Source organism: Pan paniscus, chromosome 1, assembly GCF_029289425.2.
Source record: "Pan paniscus chromosome 1, NHGRI_mPanPan1-v2.0_pri, whole genome shotgun sequence".
Classification (NCBI taxonomy): Eukaryota; Metazoa; Chordata; class Mammalia; order Primates; family Hominidae; genus Pan; species Pan paniscus.
The window spans coordinates 199,361,913-199,384,719 of NC_073249.2; the positions used below are offsets into that span (position 1 = coordinate 199,361,913).

At 43.6% G+C, this 22,807-nt stretch overlaps 1 protein-coding gene across 2 annotated transcripts in view; it reads left to right on the top strand.

Annotated features, from left to right (window-relative positions):
- Positions 1–1,177: 1,177 nt before the first annotated feature.
- WASF2 (WASP family member 2) overlaps positions 1,178–22,807 on the top strand; it is an 84,809-nt gene continuing 63,179 nt past the window's right edge. The window contains exon 1 of one of the 2 annotated variants that reach the window (XM_003828070.6): positions 1,178–1,411. The gene's annotated coding sequence lies outside the window, so the exon portion shown is untranslated. Of the gene's footprint in view, positions 1,412–1,950; positions 2,053–22,807 lie in introns of those variants that run through there. The other variant, XM_034959185.3, reaches the window with a different exon arrangement.

Sequence of the window (22,807 nt, forward strand, 5' to 3'; positions counted from 1 at the left end):
ATTTTTTGTATTTTTAGTAGAGATGGGGTTTCACCATGTTGGCCAGGCTGGTTTCAAACACCTGACCTCAGGTGATCCGCCTAGAGGCGGGGTTTCACTTGGCCAGACTGGTCTTCAACTCCTGACCTCAAGTAATCCGCCCGCCTCGCCTTGGCCTCCCAAAGTGTTGGGATTACAGGCGTGAGCCACCGCGCCCGGGCTTTTTTTTTTTTTTTTTTTTTTTTTGAGATGGGGTTTCGTTCTTGTTGCCCAAGCTGGAGTGCAATGGCGTGACCTCGGCTCACTGCAACCTCCGCCTCCCGGGTTCAAGCGATTGTCCACCTCAGCCTCCTGAGTAGCTGGCATTACAGGCATGCGCCACCACGCCTGCGTAATTTTGTATTTTTAGTAGAGATGGGGGTTTCTCCAAGTTGGTCAGGCTGGTCTCGAACTCCTGACCTCAGGTGATCCGCCCGCCTCAACCTCCCAAAGTGCTGGGATTACAGGCATGAACCACCGCGCCCGGCCAGCTGCAGCCTTTTATAATCAACAAGACGAGCATATTCCCCACTCATGCATGAGTCCTCAACAACCACTCCCGCATGTGAGGCACAGACGACTGCTCCTATTTTGCAGAAGGACAAACTGAGACCCAGATAAATTCTGGAAGTTGTCTGAGGTCGCAGAGTGAAGTGGCTGAACCAGGGTTCCGCTCACTTGACCATGGCTTTTCAGTACTATCCCCCATTCCCAGGACCTGGGCCTTGCCCCGGATGGACTGTGCAGGACGGGATAGAGCTTGTGACTCACTCTCCCCACCCTACTTTCTGCCCTGGCTGAGACCGGAGTGAAGGGACAACACTATGCGCAACTTGAGGGGTGTCCACAGAAAGTTTACGGGCTTGGCCCCTTCCTTTCACTAAATCTAGCGGTTCTTTCAAGGCTAACAAGAAGAATTCATCTTTCAACACACTTTGTACGAGTTTTTACACTTTCTTAGGTGAGCTTTCCCTATTTTGAATTTAGGAGTCGGTTTACCTTAATCTCCACCCCCCACTTCACTTGGTTTGCACCCCGCTGTTTACTCCGATTGCGGAAGTCGCCCGGGTGGAGCTCTGGGGAGGGTACCCGTGAGTACGTCTTTTGCGTAGTTATTTAACTGGCGTTTTACTCAGGCCAATGGAATGCCCCGAAGCCCCGGGTGGGTGGGGCAGTGAGCCAATCAGGGCCATTGGCGGGGTGTGGCTGCGTCCCAGGGCGGGGAATCGCGTAATGGCGGACACAGGCCGGGCGAGCGCGGCTGGGGGCGTAGCGCGCTGAGGGGGTCCGGCCGTTTGGCAGCCCGCGAAGCGGTCCGCGGGAGCACACTCTGTGCGGAGACTGGGCGGCCGGCCGACCCTTCCTGTCGCTGACGGCGACTGCGGGAGGCCAGGTGAGCAACAAGTCCTCTTGGGTAGACCCCGCTGGGAGGCGCGGGCCCCGGCCGGGCCGCTCTTCCCGAGCCGTGCAGGGTCTCGGGGGACTGGGTGCCGCGACTCCTACTGCGGACTGGCAGAGGCCGGGCGAGCGGTCAGCGCGGGGTGGCGTTTTAGTCCACCCCACCCCCTCAGGGAGGGAGGGAGTGACCCGAAGTCCCCTTCGGAAACTTGGAGGGGTCCACAAGTCTGAGGGACTATGAGTGTCCCGGCCTGACCTGGTTTTGCCATCAGCTCGCTGTGTGATCTTGAGCAAGTCACTTTCCTCTCTAGGCCTTAGTTTACCCCCTGTGTAAAACGAGGGTTTCGTCGGCAGATGTATGTACAGGAGTTGGGTCCCAGCTGTTGTCTGAGACCTTGGACAAGTTCTTCCCCAGGCTGAGCCTCAGTTTCCATCTCTGGACCATGAAGTAATTGAGGTGCTCGTTGAGGCCCCGGCCTGCTAAATTAAGGAGGACACTGTGTGTGTGTGTGTGTGCGTGTGTGTGTGTGTGTGTGCGCGCGCGCGCGCGTACAGGATAGTCTGCAGAGTAAGGAGGAGAGTTGTCTAAAGGGGCTGTTCCAAGGAGGACGTGGGTGCTACCCAGACCATGATGGGGTGAGTTGGGGTCCTCTTGGTTCTCCAGGAATCCTAGAGCCTCTGAGAGGGAAAGTTTTAATACGGTTGTCCATAGAACCGGAGAAGAGGAAGGACTCCTTGGAGCCCCTTGGGGCTCTGATTGGAATTTAGGTCCAGAATTCAGGAGGGTTAGAAGGAAGAGGAAGAACTTTTATGGCAGCCCTACTAGGTGTCAACCCTTGCTTAGGCATATGTTCTTATTTTTTTACAGTGACTCTTGAGAATTTACACATAAGGAAACTGAGTTTCAGAGGAGTTAAGTAATTTGCCCAAGGTCGCACAGTAAAGGGCAGAGGTTACTTAACTAAATTGTTTCCTCTGAGAATCACTGGGCAAGGGGGAAGTCACTGCCCACTCAAAAGATAGTGTTAGGGAAGTTTGCCTTGTTACAAATGGGGGCAGAGGTCTGGCCTCAGATATGTGATTTGACTTCTGGCATGGGGACCGTCTTGATCTCTGGAAGGTTAATTATAAGTCCAGCCCCTTTATTCAGTCTGTAAGTTGGAAAGAACTATTTGTAAGTCGTAAAAGTCCCTTTGAAGTGTGTGTCAGGACCTCAGAGAGCTCCATTTGAATCCTGGTGGGGTTGCCTGTAGAAAAAGTTCAGCAGCTATTGGTGTATATAGACTAGACTTTGGTTCAGAGTGGTGCCAGCCCATTCGCTTCTTCTCCTCCATCAGAGGGCCACATTTTCTTGGGATGGGAGAAATTTCCCATTTGTTCAAATTTCTTTGGATTTCTTGGGTGAAAGGTTCAATAGCCCACCTTTGATTAAGCTTAATATCCCTTTCTTTGTGCAACCTGTTATTTGACTTCTAATGAGTGAAGATTGTGGATTTGGGGTAGGCGGTAGTTGGGTGCAATAACTTGCTGCCCTTAATTTTTCCAAACCTCAGAGCTTTTGGTTAATCAGAATAGTAGGGACGGCTATGGGTATTGTTCTCATATGTCAGTAGTGGAGAAGAAAATTGGAAGAGGAAGTTACTGAGAAAGAGGGCGTTTCTTAGCAGTGGAGCCAGTATGTATTTCTTTGTTTGAAATTCTAAAACCAGAAAAGCAGCAACTACAGGAGGAAGGAAGGAAAGAACTGTGAAACTTTTTCTTGTTCAGATATCTTTAAGAGCTATTCCTGTCTCTATCCATGTCCCAGGCTCTACTTTCATAGAAAAAGTCAATTGTAATTTGTTCAGTTTTCTTCTAGAATGAAATAATTTTAAATCTTAAACCCTCTGAGAATAGTTGTTTAAAAATCAGAGCATTTTATTGAGTAAATTATTTACAATGGATTATTCTTTTTCTCAGCATATTACTAATTCGGTCTTATATATAAAATATACATATAACATAAGAATATAAAATAAATATATAATATATAATATACATTATATAATATAATATACATTATATAATATAATATACATTATATAATATAATATACATTATATAATATAATATACATTATATAATATAATATACATTATATAATATATACATTATATAATATGATATACATTATATAATATAATGATATACATTATATATTGTATAAAAATATAAAATATATATCATATATTATATATAATATATATTATATATTATATATAATATAACATATATAATATATGATATATATTTATATAAATATATTTATATAAATATATATTTATATTTGTATATCTATTAAACATATTTATATAAATATATATTAAATATATATATTTATATAAAATATATATTATAGGCCGGGCATGGTGACTCACGCCTGTAATCCCAGCACTCTGGGAGGCCGAGGCGGGTGGATCACGAGGTCGGGAGATCGAGACCATCCTGGCTAACACGGTGAAACTACGTCTCTATTAAAAATACAAAAAGTAGCCGGGCGTGGTGGCGGGCGCCTGTAGTCCCGGCTACTCGGGAAGCTGAGGCAGGAGAATGGTGTGAACCCGGGAGGCGGAGTTTGCAGTGAACCGAGATCGCACCACTGCACTCCAGCATGGGCGACAGAGCGAGACTCCGTCTCAAAAAAAAACTCTCTATATAGATTATATTATATATATAATCTATATTTTATATATATGTTATATATAATATATAATATATGTAACAGATTATAAAATTTATATAATATATAAATGTAGATTATATGTAAATATAATATATAGATTATATATAATATATATCATCTATAATGTATGGGTTATATATGTAAAATATAATCTATATATTATATATATATCAGTCACCCAGGCTGGAGCGCGGTGGCGTGATCTCGGCTTACTGCAACCTCCGCCTCCCAGGTTCGGGCGATTCTCCTGCCTCAGCCTCCCAAGTATCTGGGACTACAGGCATGCACTGCCACGCCTGGCTAATTTTTGTATTTTTAGTAGAGATGGGGTTTTGCCATGTTGGCCAGGCTGGTCTCAAACTCCTGACCTCGGTTGATCCACCTGCTGCGGCCTCCGGAAGTGCTGGGATTACAGGCGTGAGCCACCACGCCCAGCTGAGTCTTTAGCTATATTTTAACTGTGATTTCAACCTAAGGAATTGATTTAGATATTAGAGGATGCAAATATCACCATCACTTGAAAAACACATAATAATGTGTTTGGCTTTTGACATGTTAAGTCTTTTTATGCTTTATTTTCCAGGATTGTGTGTATGTGATAGTTGTGAAGACACTGAATTTATTGCACGTGAAGCTCTATTAATACATTCATTCCCAATATGTTATATTTTCTGTAAAATAATTAGTCTTAATTAGTATACCGGTCCACAGTACCTTATTCAAAATCCTTGGCACCAAAAAAAAAGTTCTTGGGACCAAATGTATATCTGAATTTAAAAATTTTTGGATTTTGGGGTTTTAGAAAAGAAATATGGTACTATGTGTTATGTAATACCCCAGAGAGGTCAGGACGGCACTTTTTAAATCAGATGTATTTTATTATTTCTGTAGTAAAATGTCTGGATGTTCATACTAACTGGGATAAATAAATACTGTGCTGTCATTAGCCTTATGTCATTTCTTGTCAGGTTTTGCCTCCAAATGAATAATGAAAAATTTATTTTTCACAACCTTTGCATTTTGGAGATAAAGTGAAGGGACTGTAGATCTCTATAGGTAAAACTTACGTGATAGGCCAGGCGCGGCGGCTCAAGCCTGTAATCCCAGCACTCTGAGAGGCCGAGGCGGGCAGATCACAAGGTCAGGAGTTCGAGACCAGCCTGACCAACATGGTGAAACCCCGTCTCTACTAAAAATACAAAAATTAGCCGGGTGTGGTGGTGCACGCCTATAATCCCAGCTACTCAGGAGGCTGAAGCAGGAGAATCGCTTGAATCCGGGAGGCGGAGGTTGCAGTGAGCTGAGATCACGCCACTGCACTCCAGCCTGGGAGACAGAGCAAGACTCTGTCTCAAAACAAACAAACAAACAAACAAACAAAATTACATGATAACAAGAGCAATTACAAGGAAAAATATTGTATAGCCCAGTTAATTTCAAAGTCATGTGTCCTAAAAACAATATTACATAGAAGACACCTTTTGTTGTTTCTGTCATACAGAAATCTTACTGTGATTAAAATGTGCCTGATAAGCATTTTTCTTAAGTACCACAATTTATGCTTTAATATCTTCACTAGTCTCTGAAATTTTAGAATGACACCCTCCACCTCTTTTGTTTTTAATTTTAAAAATTTTATTTCTTTTATTTTCTTTTTTTCTTTTTTTAAACAGTAGAGATGGGCTCTCGAAATGTTGCCAGGCTGGTCTCAAACTTCTGCCTTCAAGTGATCTTCCCGCCTTGGCCTCCCCAAAGTGTTGAGATTACAGGTGTGATACTTCATGCCCTGCCCCCACCTCTTCTTTAAATAGTAATTTGTAGGGTCTTTGCTCATCATTTTTTGTATAGCATTTAAGAGAATTGTACTTTTTGCATATAATTCAGAGAAAAACAAATCAAATGCAGATCTGTAGATTCATGTTTGCCAATTTTTTTTTTTTTTTTGAGACCAAGTTTCGCTCTTATTACCCAGCCTGGAGTACAATGGCGCAATCTTGGCTCACTGCTACCTCTGCCTCCTGGGTTCAAACAATTCTCCTGCCTCAGCCTCCTGAGTAGCTGGGATTACAGGCATCTGCCACCACGCCCGGCTAAGTTTTGTATTTTTAGTAGAGACGGGGTTTCTCCAAGTTGGCCAGGGTGGTCTTGAACTCTTGACCTCAGGTGATCCACCTGCCTTGGCCTCCCAAAGTGCTGGGATTACAGGCATTAGCCACCACACCCGGCCATGTTTGCCAAATTTTAAAGCTGATTTTTTTCCTTTAGAGTTTTTTTTTTTTTTTTTTTTTTTTTGAGACAGAGTCTCGCTCTGTCATCCAGGCTGGAGTGCAGTGGCGTGATCTCGGCTAACTGCAACCTCCGCCTCCCGAGTTCACGCCATTCTCCTGCCTCAGCCTCCCGAGTAGCTGGGACTACAGGTGCCCGCCACCATGCCTGGCTAATTTTTTGTTTTGTATTTTTAGTAGAGACAGGGTTTCACCTTGTTAGCCAGGATGGTCTCGATTTCCTGACCTCATGATCCGCCCACCTCGGCCTCCCAAAGTTCTGGGATTACAGGCATGAACCACCGCGCCCAGCCTAGAGTATTCTTTAGAATGAGGTAAAAACTGTTAGTGGGATTTGGGTCAAAATTTTGTTTATTTTTAATTTATGAAGCTTCCACAATTTGCACATCTTGGTGTAAGGAGTTTACTAAAATACATTTAATTTTGAGTATTTTTATTTTAAGTGTATGCTATATGAGAAACTTCTGTTTACCAGCCATATGAATTCGGGTGGTTTCTTTAAATGGCCAAGGGCCTCTACTAGCACAATTTCAAAACTCAGGCTACTCTTAGTTTTCTCGGACATCTCTACTGTAGAGTGAGGTGGACTGGTATTGTTGGAGGATGAAGAATTATTTTTTCTCTTTAGAAGAAAGCCCTATGACAGCATGGATTGTGGAATTTTGTCCTTTAAGAAACCAAGTAGCTGCCTGGTTTGAGGGCCTGAATTCATCCACCTACTTGGGGTGGCTCCATAGTTCCTAAGAATGGTACCTTCACTGTTTTGGAGATACAAAGGATGAGAAACTGTATCAAGAGTTGCAGGTGGAGTCAGTGTGTGATTGGACTAGGGAATGGGAAAAATTATTATCGTTATTATTTGAGACAGGGTCACTCTGTTGCCCTGGCTTGAGTGCAATGGCAGTATCACAGCTCACTCACTGCAGCCTCAACCTCCTAGGCTCAAGCAGTCCTCCTCTTGCCTTAGCCTCCCAAATAGCTGGGACTACATGTGAGCGCTACCATGCCCACCTAATTTGTTAAATTTTTTAGAGACGAGGGCTCACTATGTTGCCCAGGCTGGTCTTAAACTGAGCTCAAGCCATCCTGCTGCCTTGGCCCCCTAAAGTGCTGAGATTACAGGGATAAGCATAAGCCACCATGCCCAGACCCCTCACCCCCTTTTTGTTGTTGTTGTTTGAGATGGAGTCTCACTCTGCCGCCCATGCTGGAGTGCAGTGGCGTGATCTCGGCTCACTGTAACCTCTGCCTCCTGGGTTCAAGGGATTCTACTGCCTCAGCCTTACTAGTAGCAGCTGGGATTACAGGTGCATGCCACCATGCCTGGCTAATTTTGTTTTTGTTTTTGTTTTTGTTTTCTGAGACAGAGTTTTGCCTTGCTGCCCAGGCTAGAACAATGGCATGATCTCGGCTCACTGCAACTTCTGCCTCCCAGGTTCAGGGCGAGTCTCCTGCCTCAGCCTCCCGAGTAACTGGGATTACAGGCATGTGCCACCATGCCTGGCTAATTTTTGCATTTTTAGTAGAGATGGGGTTTCACTGTGTTGGTCAGGCTGGTCTAGAACTCCTGACCTCAGGTGATCTACCCACCTCAGCCTCCCAAATTGCTGGGATTATGGATGTGAGCCACCACGCCCAGCCTAATTTTGTATTTTTAGTAGAGACGGGGTTTCACCATGTTGGCCAGGCTGATCTCGAACTCTTGACCTCAAGTGATTTGCCCACCTCGGCCTTCCAAAGTACTGGGATTACAGGCGTGAGATACTAATAATGCTTTAATTATGGCCTCTGTATTCTGCTTCATTCTTGTGTGCTCCTCTTCCATTTCATGGTCTGACCAGGAATACTTAAGCAGCATCCCTGGTCTCTACTCACTGGATGACTGGATGCCAATAGCACCCCCTCTGCCCCAGTTGTGATAACCAGAAATGTCTCCAGATATTGTTACTTTTATCCTGGGGGGATAGATTTCCCCGTTGAGAGCTACTGTATCAATAGGGGTAGGAGTGGTGGAGCAATAGAGGAAAGTGATTATAGATGTCCTCAGGTGCATGTTCTCCTTTTTCTCCTTCTTTCTGGTTATGCAGTTCCTGTCCCTGACTTTGGATAAGAAAATGAGAAAAATCAGGAGGTGACCATTTAAAAATAGCCCCATTATTTTTATTCTGTTCAAGTTTTATTTTATTTGGTTTAAATATATTAGAGCAGGACAGATAGCTGAATTATTTATGCAGATCTATGTAAATTTAATTTCTACCACTGATTAAGATTACATAGAGTAAAGAACTACTGGACTATTACTACCTACCTTGCATGAAAGACTGTTTCTCGGAAAAGCTCATAGCTGAAAAGTTTAACACTTAAAGGATAACCAGCATTGCTTATATAAAGAACTTGCCAGAACTTGTCAGGATTCTTGCTAATTTTTGAGCTTCATGGCTAAGATGTATCTCTTGATGTCCCTGCATAAACACTTCATAACTCCAAAAAACATGTTTAGAATGGGCATGCTTTTCTAAGCTCAGTATTTTTTGTGACAGGCGGATTGGTCAAGGCAGTGGTCCTTAGTTCCTCTGGGCATTCATAAATTAATGACAAGGTAGTGGTAACATTTGAAGACTTCATTCTCTTTTGGCCAACTCTGTACAATATAACATTATAATCATTCATGTTTTAGTCACCATTAAGGTAAAGTTGAATGAGTGTTTTTTCCTGTTCTGTTTGAAGTTATGAATGGTACTTTACAGAATTCAAATGTATAGTTATGAATAGTATCTCAGAATAGTTACCATTTATGCAAATGCAACACACTTCTTAACTTAGAAACCAAACAGAATTGAATTAGAAAAGAGAAGAATAGAAACAAGAATTGTTGAATGCTTGCTGAAGAAATAATGTTCAGATATAGAAGTATCTCAGAAAAATTTGCTTTTCATCATGATTTCCACAGACTAATAAATAATTTGAGATTGATAGGAGAGGCTATTAAACTTTGCCTGTGATATTTCTTTTCAAGCTCTGTTTTTCTTTCTGGTAAAATACAGAGAAGTCTGAGATGTACTCTCAGCTGTAAGATTAATTCCATTTGAACAAAATAGTTTCTTTTTTTTCTTTTTTCTTTTTTTTGAGATGGAGTCTTGCTCTGTCGCCCAGGCTGGAGTGCAATGGCCCGATGATGTTGGCTCACTGCAGCCTCTGTGCACGCCCTCCCCGCCCACCCCGGGCTCAAGCCATTCTCCTGCCTCGGCCTCCTGAGCTAAGTAGCTGCGATTACAGGCGCCCACCCCCATGCCTGGCTAATTTTTGTATTTTTAGTAGAGACGGGGTTTTGTCATGTTGGCCAGGCTGGTCTCAAACTCCTGGCCTCAAGTGATCTGCCCACCTCTGCTTCCCAAAGTGCTGGGATTACAGGCGTGAGCCACCACGCCTGGCCCCAAGTTTCTTATTTTGAGAATACAGAAGGCTTTTTGAGAAAAAGCAGTGGTTTGACTCATTTCCAATTTGAGTGAACATGTGCATGTGTATACACACATGCGTTATTTTTTTCATACGGAGTCTCCCTCTGTTGCCCAGGCTGGAGTGCAGTGGCGTGATCTCGGCTCACTGCAACCTCCACCTCCCAGGTTCAAGTGATTCTCCTGCCTCAGCCTCCTGAGTAGCTGGGACTATAGGCGCGTGCCACCACGCCTGGCTAATTTTTTTTTTTTGTATTTTTAGTAGAGACGGGGTTTCACCATGTTAGCCAGGATGGTCTCGATCTCCTGACCTCCACACATGCATTCTTTTTTTGTTTTTTTGTTTTTGTTTTTTGAGACAGACTCTCACTCTGTCACCCAGGCTAGAGTGCAGTGGTGTGATCTCGGCTCACTGCAAGCTCTGCCTCCCAGGTTCACGCCATTCTCCTGCCTCAGCCTCCCGAGTAATTGGGACTACAGGGAGGAGCTGGGAGTGGCTGGGACTACAGGCGCCTGCCACCACGCCTGACTAATTTTTTTGTATTTTTAGTAGAGACGGGGTTTCACCGTGTTAGCCAGGATGGTCTCGATCTCCTGACCTCCGCCCGCCTCGGCCTCCCAAAGTGCTGGGATTACAGGCGTGAGCCACCGCACCTGGCCCAACACATGCATTCTTAAATATGTCGTGTGGCTTGTGTGAATTTTAAGCTTTGTAATTGACATAGTAAAGTAACAAGAGCAGTTCATTTACTCTCAAGTATTTTGATTTGAAACCTCCTCTCCTTCCTCCATACCTGGCTTATGCCTTTGTTCTAGCAAGTACTCAGTTTATTTCTATTTTATTATATTTTATTTTATTTTTATTTTCTTTTTTTTTTGAGATGGAGTCTCATTCTGTTTCCAGGCTGGAGTGCAGTGGTGCTATCTAATCTCACTGCAACCTCTGCCTCCCGGGTCCAAGCGATTCTTGTGCCTTAGCCTCTCGAGTAGCTGGGATTACAGGTGCTTGCCACCATACTCGGCTAATTTTTGTATTTTTAGTAGAGATGGGGCTTCACCATGTTGGCCAGGCTGTTCTCGAACTCCTGACCTCAAGTGATCTGCCCAATTCGGCCTCCCAAAGTGCTGGGATTACAGACATGAGCCTCCACACCCGGCCATAAGTACTCAGTTTAAAAAGTTTGCTCTTAAATCAGGTCTTGAGAAATTTTGTTTAACTGTGTAGAAGAAGGTTTTGGGTCATGCCTATTGATACTTCTTTTCATTCACAATTGGGAACTATAAGTGAATTTCCCTTTGTAGAATATTGATAGTCTTTAAAGAATAGTATTCCTGAATACCAACGGCATCTGTGGAATTATGAGAATTATAAGACTAACTTCTTCCCTATCTTTACTTTTAAAGTTCCTTCAGCATTCATTGGATGATAATTTGCAAAGCATAGTGCTCCACTTTGTTGTATACTATTACAGACAGTCCCCAGCACTTGAGATATATTAGTAGCTACTTTTTTTTTTTTTTTTTGAGACGGAGTCTTGCTCTGTCACCCAGGCTGGAATGTAGTGGCGCCATCTTGGCTCACTGCAGCTTCTGCCTCCCTGGTTCCAGTGATTCTCCTGCCCCAGCCTCCTGAGTAACTAGGATTATAGGCATGTGCCACCACACCCAGCTAATTTTTGTATTTTTAGTAGAGACGGGGTTTCACCATATTGGCCAGGCTGGTCTTGAACTCATGACCTCAGGTGATCCACCCGCCTTGGCCTCCCAAAGTGCTGGGATTACAGGCGTGAGCCACCGTGCCAGGCCATTAGTAGCTGCACTTTATAGATAAAGTAAACTGGTTCTGAGAGATTAACTTCCTCAAAATTATTCAACTAAATAATGGAACATTTGAAATTGAAATGTCTTTTTTAAGATGAGATTTATATTTATTTTAAAATTATTTGGAATTTTTAAATAATAAAATAGAGATGAGGTGTGGGTATGTTGCTAAGGCTGGTCTCTAGCCCCTGCCTTCAAGTGATCCTCCCACCTTAGCCTCGAAGGTGCTGCCAAGATTACAGGTGTAAGCCACCAAGCCTAGCCAAGATTTTTTTTTTTTGAGATGGAGTCTCACTCTGTCGCCCACACTGGAGTGCAGTGGCGTAGTCTTGGCTCACTGCAACCTCCGCCTCCTGGGTTCAAGCAATTCTCCTGCCTCAGCCTCCCGAGTAGCTGGGATTACAGGTGCCTGCCACCACGCCTGGCTAATTTTTTGTATTTTTAGTAGAGATGGGGTTTCACCATGTTGACTAGGGTGGTCTTGAACTCCTGACCTTGTGATTCACCCACCTCGGCCTCCCAAAGCTCTGGGATTACAGGCGTGAGCCACCACGCCCGGCCCTAACCAAGATTTTTAAAGGTAAAACTTATATACAGTGAGATGGAAGTATATAATTAGATGAGTTTTGACAAATGTAAACACCTATGTAGCCAACACCCACATCAAGAAATAGAACATTTTGGCTGGGCGCAGTGGCTCACGCCTGTAATCCCAGCGCTTTGTGAGGTCGAGGCGGGTGGATCACCTGAGGTCGGGAATTAGAGACCAGCCTGACCAACATGGAGAAGCCCTGTCTCTACTAAAAATACAAAAAATTATCTGGGTGTGGTGACGGATGCCTGTAATCCCAGCTACTCTGGAGGCTGAGGCAGGAGACTCACTTGAACCTGGGAGGCGGAGTTTGCAGTGAGCTGAGATCACGCCATTGCACTCCAGCCTGGGCAACAAGAGCGAAACTCCATCTCAAAAAAAGGAAAAAGAAATAGAATATTTTTATAACCCTCCAAAGTTCCCTCCTTCCAGTTCCCCTTCCAGTCAATCTCCACCATTTTATAGGCAACCAATGTTCTGATTTCTATCCCCACATATTAAATTTACCTGTTCTTGAATCATATAGTATGCACACTTTTGTGTCTGACTTTTTCTGTTCAACATAAAGTTTTTCACATTTGTCCATGTTAATGTGTATACGAACCCAAGTCCTTTGATGCATATCTAGAGTTCTTTCCAACAAACCACAGCTACTAATTTGCTTATTCTTACATCATATCCTTTTTTTTTTTTTTTGCTTTGCTGTGTGCATGAAATTTATTTTCTACTTCTTTTCTTTCTTTCCTTTTTTATTTTTTTTGGAGGTAGAGTCTTCCCTCTGTCCCCCAGGCTAGAGTGCAGTGGCAGGATCTCGGCTCGCTGCAACCTCTGCCTCCCGGGTTCAAGCAGTTCTTCTGCCTCAGCCTCCCAAGTCTCTTTTTAGTAGAGACGGGTTTTCACCATGTTGGTCAGGTTGGTCTTGAACTCCTGGTTTCAAGTGATCCACCTGCTTCAGCCTCCCAAAGTGCTAGGATTACAGGCATGAGCCACTACACCCGGCCTGCCTCCCATTTCTAATATCCTAGATTTATTTATTTTTAAAATCTCTTTGAAGTTACAAAAGTAATACTTGCTCATTGCAACAGATTATTTTTTATTTTTTGAGACGAAGTCTTGCTCTGTCACCCAGGCTGGAGTGCAGTGGCATGATCTCTGCTCACTGCAACTTCCACCTGCCTGGTTCAAGTGATTCTTCTGCCTCAGCCTATCGAGTAGCTGGGATTGTAGGCATGTGTCAACACGCCCAGCTAATTTTTGTATTTTTAGTAGAGATGGGATTTCGCCATGTTGGCCAGGCTGGTGTTGGACTCCTGGCCTCACGTGATCTGCCAGCATCAGCCTCCCAAAGTGCTGGGATTACAGGCGTGAGCCACCGCGCCTGGCCTTAAAAAGACATTTTAAAAAAATCTGTACTCATATAGAAGCCCCTCTGGTCCCTTTGGTCTTCTGCGATATCTTTCTAGGCCTTCTCTATTTTACCTTTTTTGTGCTATGATGACTACAACTGCACATTCTATTCTAGGTACAGGTACACTTTGGTTTGTACAAGGATAGGATGATATGTTCTGTGTTTCCAAAGCTTTCATAATGACAGCCAGTATTTTGTTGCCTTTTTGTAGCTGTATTCAGGGTACAGTCTAGGGACTTTGAAACCCCTTTCCTATGTTAAAACAGGTAGTTTTAGAGCTCATCATTTGATAATTATAGTTTGAACTATTTTTCTGTCACTGAATTACCTTATTTTTGTCTACATGGAAGCTGTTTTTCACATTGCTGAACACACAGAGCCTTGCACCATTGTACTTCTATGTGTTGCTGTAGAGTCATCTGCAAACTGGGAAGATTTCACTATTGTTTTTTCTAGATAATTTCTAAAAATGTTAATTGTGGTACATTTCAGCCTTGATCCCTTGGGGACCCTTTGTTTATACATCTTTAGAGAAGGGACTGTGTCACAACTCTCTTATTTCTGTTTTTAAATGAATTCTCTGGGGGAAAAATAGTCTACTTATTTGCTCTTTTCAGAAGCCTCTAGAAGAGGTTTTTTTTTTTTAATTTTGTCCACTTAATTCTCATTATACCATGTGATGTAGTTTGAATATGTATCCTCTCTAAATCTCATGTTGAAATGTAATACCCAGTGTTGGAGATGGGGCCTGGTAGGAGGTGTTTGGGTCATGGGGGCAGGTCCCTCATGAATGGCTTGGGCCATCCCCTTGGTGATAAGTGAGCTCTCGCTCTGAGTTCACATGTGAAGTGCCTGCTTGCGCTTTTCCTTCCGCCATGAGTAAAAGCTTCCTGAAGCCTCCCCAGGAGCACATGCTGGCACTGTTTCCTGTACAGCCTGCAGAACTGTGAGCCAGTGAAACCTCTTTGCCTATAAATTACCCAGTCTCAGATATTTCTTTATAGCAATGCAAGAATGGCCTAAGACACCATGTACCTTCTCATCAGATGTGTATATGTGTTACCTAAGGCCTCATAAACAGTAGGTTTTCTGTAAGCCTTTGCTATATTAAACATTCAACAATAGGATAATGCCTAGTATTGGGTTATTAGTTTAACATTCAACAGATGTATTAAGTGCCTACTATGTGTCACGTACTACTAAGGATACAACTCAGTGATCTTGAGAAGAAACAAGGTCCATGCTCTCATGCAGTTTGGGAAGCCTTGGATAGACAGTAAAGACATAAATAAGGCTGGGTGTAGTGGCTCACGCCCACATGGGGAGGCGTGAGGCCAAGTATTTTGGGAGGCCAACGTAGGCAGATCACTTGAGCCCAGGAGTTTGAGACCAGCCTGGGTAACATGGTGAAACCCCATCCCTACAAAAAATACAAAAATTAGCTGGGTGTGATGGTGTGCACCTGTAGTACCAGCTGCTCGGGAGGCTGAAGTGGGAGGATCACTTGAACCCAGGAGGCAGAGGTTGCAATGAGCCAAGATTATGCCACTGCACTCCAGCCTGGGCAACAGAGGCAGACACTGTCTCAAACAAAACAAAACAAAACAAAAAGACATAAAAAGTTAAAGATTGTGATGTATGTTAGAAAATAAAATAGGGTGCTATAATAGAGAGTAATAGAGGAACTTAGATAAGGATGGTCAGGAAAGGCTTCTCTGAGAAGGTGATATACTGAAAGTGAAGAATGAAAATGAACCATCGAAATAGAGAAACGAGGGAAGAGAGTTCCAGGGAGAAGGAACTGTTGATGGCAGAAGCCCTGAATCAGGAAAATCCTTAGTGTATCCTGAGAGTGATGGAAGCCTACCATGGCTATGTATTAGTGAACGGTGGTAACAAAATATGTGATTGGAGAGATGGGTAGGAGCCAGATATTTCAAAGCTTTTTAGGACTGTTAAGGAGTTCTGTTTATTTATATTTTGAGACAAGGTCTTGCTCTGTTGCCCAGGCTAGTGGCACAGTCATGGCTCGCTGCAGCTTTGAACTCCTGGGACTCAAGTGATCCTCCTGCCTCAGCCTCCTGCGTAACTGGGACTACAGTTACATAACACCACACCTGCCTAATTTTTAAATTTTATGTGTAGAGATTGGGTCTCACTGTGTTGCCCAGGCTGGTCTTGAACCCCTGGCCTCAAGCAGTCCTCCTGCCTCAGCCTCCCAAAGTGGTAGGCTTTCAGATGTGAGCCACCACATCTGGCCAGGAGTTTTGTGTGTATTTTGTTTTGTTTTGTTTTGTTTTGTTTTTGAGACAAGATCCCACTCTGTCACCTAGGCTGGAGTGCAGTGGTGTGATCATGGCTCACTGCAGCCTTAACCTCTGTGGCTCAAGTGATCCTCCCACCTCAGCCTCTTGGGTACTTGGGACTACAGATGCAGGTCACCATGCCAGGCTAATTGTTTTATTTTTTATTTTTATTTTTTTTTGAGGCAGAGTCTCGCTCTGTTGCCCAAGCTGGAGGGCAGTGGCATGATCTCGGCTCACTGCAACCTCTGCCTCCTGGGTTTAGGCACGATTCTGCTGCCTCAGCCTCCTGAGTAGCTGGGACTATAGGCTCATGCCACCATGCGCAGCTAATTTTTGTATTTTTAGTAGAGGCGGGGTTTCATCATGTTGGCCAGGATGGTCTCGATCTTGTGACCTCGTGATCCGCCCGCCTCAGCCTCCCAAAGTGCTGGGATTAGAGGTGTGAGCCACCATGCCCAGCCTAATTATTTTATTTTTTATGGAGATGGAGTCTCACTATGTTGCCTAGGCTATTCTTGAACTCCTGGGCTCAAGTGATCCTCAGCTTCAGCCTCCCAGAGTGCTGAGATTACAGGCGTGTGAGCTACTTTGCCTGAGTGTGTCTTATTTTTAAGTAAAATGGGAAGTCTGGAAGAAGTGTTTTGTTTTTAAATTGAGGTGCTTGAAGATTTAAAAAAAAAAACTTTTTAATGAAAAAATATCAAGCATACATGTAAGTAAAGAGAATGATGTAATGAACTCCTATGTATCTATCTCCTAGCCTCAACAAGTATCAACTCATGGCCATTACAACAGGTCTTTGAATAACATTATTTTGTTCACCTTCATTGCGTTATAATGTTGATGAGAAAAAAAATGTATTCCTGGCCGGGGCTACTGTCTGTGTAGTTTGCACGTTCTCCCCACATCTGTGTGGGCTTTCTCCAGTACTTTGGTTTCCCTCCAGGTACTCTGGTTTCCTCCCGCATCACAGAATTGTTCATGTTTGATGAATTGGTGTCTCTAAATGGTCCCAGTCTGAGTGAGTGTGGGTGCGTGTGTGATTGATGGGATGGCATCCTGCCCAGAGTTGGTTCCCACCTTGCTCCCTGGGCTGCTGGGACAGGCTCCGGCCACCCATGACCCTGAACTGGAATAATTAGGTAAATACTTATCTTTCTTGTTTTTATTAATCTTTCTTAAATGTTTGTGTAGCTCACATTTGTTTCAGTGTTTAATATTGGAAGTGTTTTGGTCTTTCTTTAGAAGTTTGGTGATGTTTTTTGTGACCAGAAATATGCTATAGGAACTTAACTCTTGTTTACATTAGACTGTGGTAAAATTGGTTTTGTTATACATTGTTTTGCTTAAAGTAGTAATATCCAAGAATCTATTGATGAGTTAAGTGAGGACTTACTGTGTTGTTTCTTCCAATACCCCTCTTTCCTCCTCTGTTACAATTTTTTCCATGATTAACAATGTAACTTTTTTTTTCTTTCTTTTTTTTTTTTTTTTGGCCATGGAGTCTGGAGTCTTGCTCTTGTTACCCAGGGTGGAGTGCAGTGGTGCAGTTTTGGCTCACTGCAACCTCAGCCTCCTGAGTAGCTGGGACTACAGGCACCTGCCACCACGCCCGGCTAATTTTTTGTATTTTTAGTAGAGACGGGGTTTCACCATGTTAGCCAGGATGGTCTTCATCTCCTGACCTTGTGATCCGCCCGCCTTGGCCTCTGAAAGTGCTGGAATTAGAGGCATGAGCCACCACTATTGGCCATTTATTGGCTATTTATATGTCTATTTAAATCTGTTGCTTCTTTTAAAATTGGGTTATTTGTCCTTTTATTGTATTTTAATAGTTCTTTATTCCAGATACAGGTTGTTTATCAGATAAATTATTTACAAAGATTTTCTTCCATTCTGTGGGTTGTCTTTTCACTTTTCATGATCATGCCCTATAAAGCACAATTTTTTTTGTTGTTTGTTTCCTTTTTTTTTTTTTTTTTTTGAGACAAGGTCTTGCTGTGTCTCCCAGGCTGGAATGCAGTGGTGCCATCATGGCTCACTGCAGCCTTGAATTTCTGGGCTCAAGGGATGCTCCCACCTCAGCCTCCTAAGTAGCTAGGGCTACAGGCTCACATCTTCATGCCATACTAATTTTCTTCCTTTTTTTTTTTTTTTTTTTTGGTAAAGATGGGGTCTTGCTTTGTTGCCCAGATTGGTCTTGAACTCCTGGCCTCAAGCAATCCTTGCCTTGGCCTCCCAAGGTGCTGGGGTTACAGGCATGAGCCACCCTGGTCTGATTTCCCTTTTTTTTTTTTTTTTTTTTTGGAGACAGGGTTTCACTGTGTCACCCAGGCTGGAGTGCTGGAGTGCAGTCGTGAAATCTCAGCTCACTGCAACCTCTGCCTCCTGGGCTCAAGCAGTCCTCCCATCTCAGCCTTCCAAGTGGCTGGAACTACAGGTGCTAGCCACCATGCCTGGCTAATTTTTGTATTTTTTGTAGAGATGGGATTTCACCATGTTGCCCAGGCTGGTCCTGAACTCCTGAGCTCAAGTGATCCACCTGCCTCAGCCTCCCAAAGTGCTAGGATCACAGGCTTGCATCACTGCACCCAGCTTTGATTTCCATTTTTTTTTTTTTTTTTTTGAGTTGGCGTCTTGCTCTGGCACAGAGGCTGGAGTGCAGTGGCGTGGTCTCAGCTTACCACCACATCAGTCTCCCGGGCTGAAGCAATTCTCCTGCCTCTCGAGTAGATGGGATTACAGGCACCCGCCACCACGCCCGGCTAATTTTTGTATTTTTAGTAGAGACAGGGTTTCACCATGTTGGGCAGGATGGTCTCCATCTCCTGACCTCGTGATCTGCCCGCCTCTGCCTCTGAAAGTACCTCGATTACAGGCATAAGCCACCGTGCCTGGCCCTGATTTCCATTTTTAAAAGATTAATCCGGTTGCTACAAAGAGAGTGGATTATTTGGGGCAGGACTTGATTGAGGTGGGTTGAACAGGCTACTGCAGAAATCTAGGCAGTGATGAAAGTTTGAACTACTAGGTAGGTCGCTAAAGAGATGGAGAGAAATGGATGTGTTTAGTATATATTTTGGAGGTAGAGCTGATAAGACTTGTTGATGGGTTGAATTTGTGGGTCAAGGAAGAAGATAAGGATTGAACAGTCCTTCCTTCTGGACATTCTTCTCTTAGCTTTTATGACACAACATTGTTCTGGTTCTCTTTCTGCCTTCCTGATCGTCCTTTGTCAGTCTCTAAGTTGTCTCAGGCCTTGCTTCTCTTTTTTTTGCTTTTGTATTGAGAGGTCATCTACTCTTTGTGTGTGTGTGTGTGTGTGTGTGTGTGTGTGTGTGTGTGTGTGTGTGTTTGAGACAGGTTCTTGCTCTGTTGGCCAGGCTGCAGTACAGTGGCACCATCTCGGCTTTCTGCAGCCTCAGCTTCCTGGGCTGAAGTGAGCCTCCTACCTCAGCCTCTCAAGTAGCTGGGACCACAGATGTACACCACCATGCCCAGCTAATTTTATTTTTTGTGGAGCCAAGGGTCTCGAACTCATGGACTCAAGCGATTCTTCTGTCACAGCTTCTCAGAGTGCTGGGATCACAGGTTTGAGGCTCTGTGCACAGCCTACTCTTATGTCTTCTGTTACAACCTTCATGCAGTAACTGCCACATCTATATTTTTGCCTCTGAGCTCCAGTACCAGAATTCCTATTGGACCGCTTCATTGATATCCTACTTGTACCTCCAGCTTTTCATGAGCTGTCTGCTTTTGAGAACCTGTGGTCAGATTGTACAGGTTGTCTCCTCCTTGCTTGGGAGGCATGTTTACTGGTTTTAAGGATGGGTTTTATACCTTTTATGTAGGTTTTAATGATGAGTCCTTTGCTTTAGAGAAGTGCATTCCCAAGAAAATGCGTAGCACTCCTGGGCAGCATTTTGTTCTTCAGAACCTTGTGAGGAACACAGGTTTAATGAGAAGGTTCAGCTTATCTCCTGCCCACCCCACTCCCCAGCCCCCCAAATCCCCTGACTTACTGCTCTTCATTTTGACTCACGTATTTCTATTTATTTATTCAGTCAGTCAGTCATTTATTGAACACTATTCAGGGCTGGTATAGGTCTGCCAACATGCTAAACATTGGCCCCACCATTCTCCCAGTTCATCCAGTTGTAAAATCTTAGTTACTGTTGACTTCTCAACTCCTGCTTGTTTTCATGCCCAGACACTCTCAGATCCCTCCCTGTCTCTTCCTCCCACTACTGCATTTTAGGTCCTGTGTTACCTTTTGCCTTGATTATTTATCCTTATTTTCATCCCCCTCCCCAGCTCTATTCTTTTCTACTAAACTTAGGTGAGGTGTATAGTTTCTTCCTAAATATTCTATCATCTAGAACTCCAAATGTGTGACTCCCAATGCTTATTGACTAAAGTACAAACTCAGCCTGATATTTAAGATTCTGTGGCCTAGCCCCTACTTGTCTTTCCGGCTCTGTTTCCCACTACAGGCGCAATAATGCGCTCATCTTCATTTCTCAAAAATGTTTCATTATATTCTGCCTTTGTGCTTCTGCTGACACTGTCTGTACACTTCAGATATAATACTCCCTGTCACTACATGTCCAAATCCTGCCTATTTTTCATGCCCAGTTATATGACACTCTTCTATGATGGCTTCTGATATACTTAAAAACTACCTTGCTTATGATACTTAAACCATAACTTCACCTTTTTTTTTTTTTTTTGACACAGAGTCTCATTCTGTTGCCCACGCTGGAGTGCGGTGGTGCGATCTCTGCTCACTGCAACCTTTCTGCCTCTCGGGATCAAGCGATTCTCCTGCCTCAGCCTCCCGAGTAGCTGGGACTACAGGTGCACACCACCACACCTGGCTAATTTTTGTATTTTTAGTAGAGATGGGGTTTCACCATGTTGGCCAGGCTGGTCTCTAATTCCTGACCTCAGGTGATCTGCCAGCCTTGGCCTCCCGAAGTGCTGGGATTACAGACATGAGCCACTGCGCCTGGTCAACTTCATCACTTTTTACCTTGTTTTATGTTTAGGTACTTTTCTGATTTCTCCTATATGACTAAAGTCCTGAAACAAACTGGTTCTTGTATTTCTGTGCATCTTCTACAATGTTAGCACCTTTGTGCTTAATAGTTAATAAATATTTACTGAATGTGATAATGTTGTAGTGTGTCCTGGAGGCGGTACACTAGATCGAATGATCTCTTGAAGTATTAGCCAACTCTGTGACTTATTTTCATATATTTTTGTAGATTCAAAAGCTACAAGAAGTTTTTATAGATAAACTTGTCTGCTCATCTCGTTCTTTAGAAAAGTATAGAAAATTTCAAACATATACAAATGTGGAGAGGGTGATATAGTGAGGCCTTACATGCCCAACACTCAGCTTCAACAATTATTAGCTCATGGTCAGTCTTGTTTCATCCATACCCCTATTCGTTCCCTCATCCCCCTTAGATCATTTTGAAACAAGTCCCAGACATCATATCATTTAAATGCTAATTTCTGTATATAGCTGTAAAAAATAAAGAGACTGTTTTTAAAAAACATAACCACACTGCATCCTGTTAATGTTCAAATTTCCACAATTAATTTCTCTTTCTGCTCTCCCTTCATCCCTGCCACCCCTTCTCTCTGAACATTTGGTTTATTTGAATCAGGTTTCAGACACGGTTGATACATTGATTTGGTTTACATAGCTTCTATGTCTCCTTTTTTTTTTTTTTTTTTTTTTTTGAGGCAGAGTCCCACTCTGTTGCCAGGCTGGAGTGCAGTGGCGCGATCTCAGCCCGTTGCAACCTCCGGCTCCACCACGACACCCAGCTAATTTTTGTATTCTTAGTAGAGACGGGGTTTCACCATGTTGGCCAGGCTGGTCTTGAACTCCTGACCTCAGGTGATCTACCCTCCTTGGCCTCCCAAAGTGCTGAGATTACAGGCGTGAACCACCGTGCCCGGCCTCTTTTACGTCTTTTTTAATCTACAGGTTCTCTCAGTTCTTTTTTTTTTTTCCCCGGAGACGGAGTTTCGCTCTTGTCGCCCAGGCTGGAGTGCAATGGTGCAATCTCGGCTCATTGTAACCTCTGTCTCCCAGGTTCAAATGATTCTCCTACCTCAGCCTCCTGAGTAGCTGGGATTACAGGCGTTAGCCACCACGACCAGCTAATTTTTGTATTTTTAGTAGAGACAGGATTTCACCATGTTGGTCAGGCTGGTCTCTAACTCCTGACCTCAGGTGATCCGCCTGCCTCGGCCTCCCAAAGTGCTGAGATTACAGGCGTGAGCCACTGCGCCTGGTCAGTTCTTTTTTTCTCTGGTGTTTTTTTTTTTGTTATTGCTGCTGTTGTTAAAGAGACAAAGTTGTGTAATTTTCCCGTTCTGGACTTTGCTAATTGAATTTCTGTAATTCATTTATATTCCTCTATCCCTTTTATTCCCTATAAACTGGTTGTTAGATCTAGAGAGTGTTGTCTAATAGAAATATTCAAGCTTCTAATTAAATTTAAAATTTCAGCCTGGTCAACATGGTAAAACCCCATCTATACTAAAACAGAAAAATTAGCTGCTTGTGGTGGCATGTGCCTGTAATCCCATCTACTTGGGTGGCTGAGACACGAGAATTGTTTTAACCCAGGAGGTGGAGGTTGCAGTGAGCTGAGATTGTGCCACTACACTCCAGACTGGGCGACAGAGTGAGACCCTGTCTCAAAAAAAAAAAAATTATTTGGCACATTAAAAAGATAAGAAGAAACAGAAAATTGCTCTGTCACCCAGGCTGGAGTGCAGT